Below are 9,311 nucleotides of genomic sequence, written 5' to 3' on the forward strand. Positions count from 1 at the left end.
CAATGGGCCAACATATACATCCCGACCGTTTCTGACATTTACTCAGACTCTAAACATTGCTCATACAACGGGTATTCCATACAACCCTCAAGGACAGGGTGTAGTAGAGCGCACACACAGAACACTCAAGGCCACTCTAATAAAACAAAAAGGGGGAATAGGGGCAGACTACAAATCCCCTAAAGATAAACTTAATATCATCCTATTTATATTAAATATTTTGACATTGGACATAAACGGCCAGAGTGCGGCTGAAAGACACAGTCAGTCTGCCGACCCTGACAGGAAACCCAAAGTACTGTGGAAAGACATGCTGGAAGGTAACTGGAAAGGCCCGGACCCAGTACTTATCTGGACCCGAGGCTCTGTTTGTGTTTTCCCACAGGGCCAACACCAACCTATCTGGGTACCAGAGCGATATGTGAGGCGAGTGGAAAACTTGAGGACGGAAGAACAGAATGCTGATGCTGATAGCGCTCACGATCCCAGGGTGGACCCTGCTGCCAGTGAGACCCGAGCAGAGACAGCTATGGGGAGTAGTAAAGGCATGGCCACTGCCACTGCCCCTGAGTAACCTATCAGCAGAGACTTTGAACAGCCTGTCGCAAGATACCGCTTCTGCGCTGATGCAGCAAAACCTTATTAATACACACTTGAAGAACGGTATAGTCTTGGTGAACCAGCGCGTGGACCTTCTCGGTCAGACATGGCATTTGGGCTGTGTCAGTTCCTACACTGGACTGTGTGTTTCCAGCATTCCGTTCAACAACTTCTCTCGGGCTGCAAACCTATCCCGACAGCTGGGACACTTGCTGAACACAAGCTGGTCTAGCGAACTCGAGGAGCTTACCGCACAGCTAAGATTAGAAATCATGAATGTTAGCTCTAACACTGTTAATGTTATCTCCATGTCTCAATCAGCTATGACAGTGTTTGATGCTGTAAAGGCTTGGTCTGGGGTGGGAGTTATGGGTGTGATTGTGATCGCTGGACTGCTGCTCCTTGGCAGGGCAATTTGCTCTGTGCTGCGGCAGCAATTACAGGATAGACGAGTGCTGTTGCAAGCGATGGCTGCCCTGGAATAAGGCGTCTCCCCAAATATATGGCTTCAGATGTTGGATCAGTAGCCAGAGATGGGTAAGGTCTGGAGCTGCGCATATCAACCTAAGACAGGGCACAGACCATAGCTGTCTGGCGCCTGAGGACGGGTAAGAATGCTGCAGACTCTGGGCAACCTAAGACAGGCATGATCCAAAGGCCACGCATTATATCAAACAAAGAAGGGGGAGATGTGAGGGCCGGGCCCCTGGCCAGGGCTCGGTCCCGGGGCTGATCCACCGCAGCTCCCTTGCCCAGTGGTAGTTCTAAGACCTGGTATTTTAGCCTCGTCATCAGCTGGAGAAGATGGCGCCCATTTCCTCCTCACCACCCTTTCCCCTCTTCCCTGTTGGGGATTGGCCCAGCAGACTTCCATACCCGTGCACAGCTCGAGCTGCCCGCTTAGAGTGTCGCGTGACACCTATCCACTTAAAGGTCATGCATGATAATGTCCCGGATTGGTTGGGTGACTGAATATAAGGGAGCCCACCAGGAGGGAGAGGAGCTTCCCGACAACTGCTGTAACCGCCGCGAGAGATTAGACAATAAAGCCTAGAGAAGAATCAAGACCTTGGGCATGTTGCTTCGGTCCTTGAAGGGTTGCAACATATGTTTTTTTGAAATTTATTTAGTCATGACAGTAAAATAATTCTCTCAAATTAAGACACAGAAAGGGCAGTTCAACTCCCATCAAGTGTTCAAAGAATAATTTACATTTCAAACAGTGCATACATTTCTTATATGTTTGTTAACTTAATGTATTTATCAGTTAAAACCATAAAGGAATACATTATACAATTACAGAAATGATATACCTCACAAAATGCTCTTAAAATTGCTTCTTTTCTACAGTTAGTTCGTAATGACTCTAGTAGTAAAATAACTCAATATGGCTTCACAAAAATGCATAGACAAAATGTAAATTTTTTTTTTTGCTTTTTCCCATTCCCCAATCTACAGACTTGCTGAAACACATACAGTATTTTGTAAAGCATAATGTAAGATATTTATTCTCCATTAAGTCCACTATGGGCTCTCACCAGTGAGTCTTTTAAATTCTACAGTGAGGGCACTGAAGTTGTGATGTCACTGCTTTCTTAAGATAGTTTTGTATAGTTTTGCAAGAGAACAGAATCTGAAGTCATTTCAAAGACTTTGGGTTGTCTCATTTTGAGATATTTTCTTTATTCCTACCATGAGCTGATCTCAACAGTGATGTCCATTCCACACGAAAGTGAAAGTCCCTTCCTCCTACTCATATGAGGAAAACTGTTGTATTGTGACATGATTTTCTTAGAAATTCAAAAAGGCAGCACCTTTTCTAAAAAAAATATCCAGCTAAACTTTCCCTCAATTGTACTTGCATTGCATAGTAATAATTAATCTAATCTACCTGTAGGCAAACCCACAATAAAAAAGAAAAATGATAAACAAAAAACCCCCAGTGTGCTTTTCTGCCAAAGTGGACAGAGTAACCACCACCTTAACCCTGAAGCCTCTGAAACTTTCAGTTGTAGCTTTAGATTTTCCTTTTCTTTCTTTCTCAAATCCTGTATATTGTCTTTCTTTCTATCAATTTTTACATCTTCCCGATTCATTATTTCTGCCAGCTTGTTAACAGCCTGTGTTTTTAGGGTTCGTTCTCTGTTGATATTCTTTTCAGAGGCAGCCTTAAGATTACTAATCTCTTCCTCTTTCTTCGATTTATATTCTTCCTCTGCCTTCCTCATTTTATCCATCAACGCTTCATTTTCTTTTCTTAATAATTCAGTATCTTTGGTAAGCATGCTGTTCATTTCTTCAAGCCGACTAACAGTGTGATCTTTATCTGTAATCCCTTGTCTGTTTCTTGAGGCAGCTTTCTTACTTTCTTGGGTCACTTCAAAATACTGCTCTTCAGAAGTCCTCGAGCCAACTGCTCACACTCAGCTTTTGTTTCTGCTAGATCCAACTGAGTGGTGAGGGTTTCTTTTTCGTTTTGTAGTTCTTGTATTTTCTTTAAATTCTCTCTTTTTTTCCTCCAATTTCTTCCTTAAGTTTCTTTACCTGGGTGTTATAAAATGTCGAGAAATATTGCTCAGCTTCAAGCAGATCTTGCAGCTCCTGCATCTGTCCTTCATTTCCTCTGTATTGCATTGCAAGCTGAGCTAACTCAAATTCTAATAATCTCTTTGCTTCCAATAAAGTATTTATTTCCTGTTTTATCTGCTTTTCTGCACCTTTTAAATTATCTGCTTCAAATGCTTGGGTCTTCAATTCATTTTGTAACAACAGTCGCTTATTGGATTCTCGCTCCAACTGAAGACTTAGATTCTTAACTTCATCCTCCATTCTTTCCTTCTTTTCCATCAAATGCTCAAGCCTCTGCTGAGATTGTTTCAGATCAGCATCTAGCAGGGAGCACTGCTTCTCCACCTGAACAACCCTACTTTCAGCCTCCCCGCGAGCCTCTCTCTCTTCCTTTAGCTTTTTTCCTTCTCACACATTGCAACAGATTTTGCCTCTTCAATAGACCAATGTTTGTCAGTTAAATGGGCTTTGGTTATTTGATGTTCATTTACCTTTTGTTCTAACTGTTGTTGCAATGACTTAAGTTTATAGTTTAAATCTATTTCTAAATTATTCTTTTCCTTTTCTGAGTGATTAAGCATGTCTTGAGCTTCTTTTCTTTCCACTCTTTCAAGATTATGTTTGGGATGCTTCACCTCCTCTTGTAAAGATGTAATTTGAGCTTGAAGGTCTCCAATCATCTCAGAATCATGATCTCTGTGTCTTCGTTCAGCTTCTAACACAGCCTGCAGCTGGTAATAATCCTTGTCCATTTGTGACTTGGAATTCTCTAAAATCCTATTTCTCTCCTGCAATCTCTGGTTAGGGACTCTAGCTGACTAACTGATGTGCTCATCTCTGTGGGACTCTTCCCTAGTCTTACAGCTGTGTTTGCCTCTGTCTTCAGTAAGTCATTGGCTTCTTCTGGCTGCTTTTGTAATTGTGCCAGCTTCTCATTAGCAAGCTGTGAATTCTGATTTATTTTCTTTAAGTCTTCTTCCTTTAAAATAGGAACCTCATTTTCTATATTCCTCCTCTTCTCATTTTCCTGTTCTGCTTTTCCTTGGTACTCATTAATTCTATGTTGAAGCAACATCCTCTTCTCCTCAATTTGCAACACTGTAGATTCTAGATTTCTTCTTTGATTTCCCTCTTCATCCAGTTCTTTCATTATCTTGTCTAATTTTATGTTTGAAGTTCTGCACTTCTGCTCCATTTCATCTTTTAATTGCATTTCATTATGCAGCTGTTCTTCCAGCTTATAAATGGTTTTTTGCAAATTTTCCTGCAGGCATTTATCCACATTGGATCTAGTTCTACTATCATTAGGAGTAGCTGAAGTCAAGTATCTATGATTGCCATAATATGTAAATCCTACGAAAGGTAAGTGATTGCCCACAAAAGCTTTAGGTATAGGGAATATTTTTTCATCTCTTTTATCTTCTAAATCAACAAAGTTACTTGTATCAGTGTCACTGCTTAAATCTGGTACAACTGGTGCTACAGTGTCTTGGAGTGTTTCCCAAGCCCACAGATCATTTTCGAAGAAGAGATGTTGTTTGATTTCTTCTATACCATTTCACCCTAATCTCACTTCTCTGTCAGTAACGAGAGCAGAAATAAGATTTTTTGCTTCTTTTGATATGTCATCATCATCACAGAGGATAAGTGAATTTTTATGGTTCATAATGTTACTAAAGATTCCAACCAGAGAATATGCATGAAAAGGTGTCTTACCTACAAGCATTTCAGATAATAATACCCCAACTGCCCACTAGTCACATTCTCATCCATAATAACCACCACCATCTGAGGATTTTAACACTTCAGGGGAAATATATTCGGGTGTTCCAACTACTCTATCACATCGTACCATACCTTCCTTATTCATCTTCATACTAGTACCAAAATCTGCTAACTTCAAATGTCCAGATCTATCTAGCAGCATGGCTTCACATCCCTGTGAATTAAACCCATAGAAAGAATTGCATCCAATGCAAGAACTACTTCCGCAGTATAGAATTGTGCCCATTTTTCAGGCACACCATAGTTCCTCATTAAGTTTCCAAGATCTCCACCAGGCACGTATTCTATGTAGAGGTAACGATCATATTGAAATGCATAAAAAAGCTGAACGACCCAAGGACTGTTAGCAAAGCCATGATATCCCTTTCTTCCCAGGGAAAAGCAGAATAAGGTCCATCAATCATTTCAAATTTGCTGAGAAGCTTCATAGCATACACCTGCCTGGTGTATTTCTGCCTTACCAATTGAACTTCTCCATATGCACCTTTACCCATCACCTTCACTATGTCATAATCTTCAGCTTTCATTCGTAAATCTCTAATTTTACTCATTGTGTCTTTATATCTGTTTAAAAAGTTGTCAATATTTTTGTGGTTTCTTAAGGCAGGAAAATCTAAATCATATATCAAAGCGTCCAATCCATCCAGCAAACAATTTGAATTCACTTCGGATTTGGGATCCCACAGCAGGTCAAAAGTGAAAATAAGAGGTTATTTTGAACAGACTCAGAACCATTGATCATTTAACTAATGGAATCACATGAAACATCAGTTTTATCAATAAGTTGTTTCCTTAAAGAGTTTCATAGCATTCTACATATTTTTATTTTTGTGTGTGTGACAAGTTGAAAAAATATATTTTGAAAATCACATAACAGAAGGAGTTATTGTTTTGGGCCTGCCTGCTGCTTTTCAAAATTATCAATGCTGTCTCCAGAAGGGTACCATACCTGTTCTCTTTAATCTTTAATATTAAGTTCCTTTTTAAAAAACCATGCTCCACTATCCATCAACTATCAAAAGCTATGACTTCTAGGAAGCCTAGAAAATTTAAAATTCTGTGAACCTGTATATTCTGAGATTCAACATGTAGAGATATTTCAGGAGAGATTTATGTGCTCTTCATCCCATGTCATAAGGAAAGAATTGTCTCAACAGTACACTTATAAATATGGTCTAGCTCATTTGTGAAAATATCTTACTCATTTTTTCCACTTTGACAGTATGTAATTAATCCAATGTTATGTTCCTTTTGCCCTTATCCTATACAAACAATTCCGATGTATTATGACTTGCCTTACAGGCTATATTCGAGTGCTATTCATGCTGCTACTCTTCTCTATCTCCAGCTACTTTGTAGAGTTGGCTTCTGATAATCTCACTTTTCTTAAATCTAAATGTTTTCATTGCAAGTGGATGCAAACATCCAACTGCTTCACCATATCGTGTATTGTACTGATGCTCTAGAGTTTGTACATTGAAATACATATGATTTCATCATAAATTTACTTCCTTTAATTTTCCTTTTCATATTATAGTTAGGACATCATATTGTTTATTTTGATATTGTTATAGACTGAATTGTGTCCCCCTAAAATTCATGCATTGAAGTCTTAACCCCTAGTACCTTTAAATGTGATTATATTTGGAGAAAGGGCTTTTAAAGAGGTAATTAAGGTTAAATGAGGACATAAGGGTGGGGCCCTTATCTTATAGAACTGGTGTCCTTAAAGAAGAGGAAGACACACCAGGATATATAAGCACAGAGAAACAGCCCCAAGAGGACACAGCAAGAAAGCAGTCATCCACAAGCCAAGGAGAGAGGCCTGAGGAGAAACCAATCCTGTCAACACCTTGAGCTTGGACTTCCAGCTGCCAAAATGTTAGAAAATAGATTTCTGTTGTTTAAGCCATACAGTCTGTCACAGCAGACTTCCCAGATTCATACAGATATTCCATATGTAGGCAAGGGAGATTATATATGGTTTCTTTCAGGCAAGTTACAAAACATTTGTTATAAAAGGGTTTGGCAGAGTCATTGTGTGTTCATAAATAGCCATATGCTTTCCTATATTCCTTGGCCCTCATGCAGTTATGTGGGGCCATTAGCAAGTTCTGACCTACGAACTGTAAGTAGAAATGATGTCTGTTACCTCTGAGCCAAGTCATAGAGGAGTCAGGGTGTGACCTTCCAGCTCTACCTCGTTACCGTTGTAGCAATGAGGAGGATTTCATGTTCAGATGGTGGAGCATGAAAAGCTAGGTCTCTGAGACAGCTACTTTTCAGAGTGGCACCACTCACAGTGTACATCGTGTGAGTGACATATATCTTTCTCACAGTTACAAGGTTAATTTGTTAAGACAGCATATAACCCATTGTGACCCTCACTATTCAAAATTTCATATTGGAAGAAGGATGTTGCTGCAAACAAAACCTACAATATGTGTCACTGATGGCTCTGTTACACAGTGAGTGGCAAGGAAATTTTTACTGCAGGATGAAAATACAATGATCTATGTTATACAGTGTCAAAATATGTTAAAACTGTCATCTTTGGCAATATAGAAGGCTAGCAAGTATAAGGAAGTGGTTGGAAAATACAACATTAATTGTGTGTGCTGGGTAGTAGGGGTTCCATTCAGCAAGGTGTTACAAAAAAAGAAATGAGCTGGGTAAATAGAGGGAATCCATGGAACAGCTAACTCCCTTGAGATTCTAACTATAACAGATAGTCAAACAAGGCATTCAGAAATAAATGCTTTCAAAACCTCTGAGGTAACAAGAATGCTTCAAAGAAAAGAGTAGATTAAAAATATGGCCTTTCCTTATGAGATATTGTGAATTATAAGAAATACGTGTTTCACTATTCAGATGACCAATGTATTTTTCTCATATATATTTGGTTTTTATCCACAGTTCCTGGCTCACAGCTTCCCAAACCTTTGGAATTTCCTGAGTGGTAAGAGCAATGGGAGCATCTTTTATTATAAAACCTGGTCTCTTGTTCTCAGTTCCTGAAACTGTTTCAGAGCCATAAAGGTGATACGGGTGTCTTGTTATTCATAACCAGCCCCTTTCTACCACAGATGAGTTTGTTTTCATGAACAGCTGAGTTTATGTTCATGAAGTAACTTTTGGAAAACACCCACAGTTAAGGACTGGTTGACAACAAGCCATGAAAGAGGGTTGGGACTTTCAGTCCCACCCCCTTGATGGGCCAGGAGAGGGGCTAGAGATTTAATGGCCAATGATTTAATTAATCAAACAAAACAAAACAAAAAAACCCACCTCATGTTAGTGAGAGAGAAAATAAATATTGATAAAATCTCAAAAAGAACTAAAGTTGAGCATGTCTACATTTATTGACCATTTGAATTTCCTCTTCTGCATATTAGCTATTTATATTTCTTGCTCTTCTTTCTCTTGGGCATTTGATTCTTTTTAACTGATTTGTATATCGTGGATGTTAATCTTTCGGCTCCAAGTACATCTCCCTGTCTCCTTTGTTTATATTGTCATTTTTTTAAAAATATAAAAGTGTTACTTTTTCATGTGGTTCAAACTTGTTAGTCTTTCACTTTATGGATCTTAAAGTCTAGGTGCTCCTCTCCTGTATATATAAAACTATTTTCCTTGTCATACTGGGCTGGCTAGGCCCGCAAAAACAATGTCTAAGAGTGGCAGTAATTGCCTTATGTCAAACTTCAATTGGAACATTTCTAAAATTTCACTCCCAAATAGTGTATTTACTATAGGACAGATTTGCTTTGAGTATTAAATGAGGTCTTCAGCATATAAACTACAAATAATAGCTATTTATTACTTCTGGAACCACTCAAATTCTCTGCTCCAAATCTTCCTACCTGTAAATAAGGGATTGGAGCTGGGTAATCTCTAAGGTTCTTTCCCATACAGTTAGTTTTGAGATTCCAACAGAAATTTTCAACAAGTGTCATGTCATTTTATCAACCTAAGTAAATCAAGATCTTACTGTGAGATGAAACTATATAAGCACAAAGAACAGGGGGCCCTCAGTCGTCTCAGTAACTCAGAGTTAGATATGTAGTCTGAGGCAAAAAGCTGAGCTTAATTTCGGTATGTTTCTAGTTACTTTATAAAGCTATCTGGAAACTTTCATTGAAGAAAGAAAACTATGAAATTGAGAGGAAATGAAAGTGGAGTAATGATTGCAAAAGCAATGGTACATATGGCAAGACCCCAGTTTCAAAAGCCAGTTGTAAATTAGTCAGTCTTGGAATAAAAGTCATTTTTATCATGATTATAATCCTCTCCAGTGAGGTGGAGAATCAATATCTGGGAGGTAAAAAGAGGGAGAAACTCCAAAGTGGGAAAAATTA

General features: G+C 38.9%; 1 pseudogene; it reads right to left on the reverse strand.

The window, feature by feature from the left end:
* Nucleotides 1–2,487: 2,487 nt before the first annotated feature.
* Nucleotides 2,488–7,263, reverse strand: LOC108401990 (rho-associated protein kinase 1 pseudogene; annotated as a pseudogene).
* Nucleotides 7,264–9,311: the final 2,048 nt, after the last annotated feature.

Source organism: Manis javanica, chromosome 3 (assembly GCF_040802235.1).
Source record: "Manis javanica isolate MJ-LG chromosome 3, MJ_LKY, whole genome shotgun sequence".
Classification (NCBI taxonomy): Eukaryota; Metazoa; Chordata; class Mammalia; order Pholidota; family Manidae; genus Manis; species Manis javanica.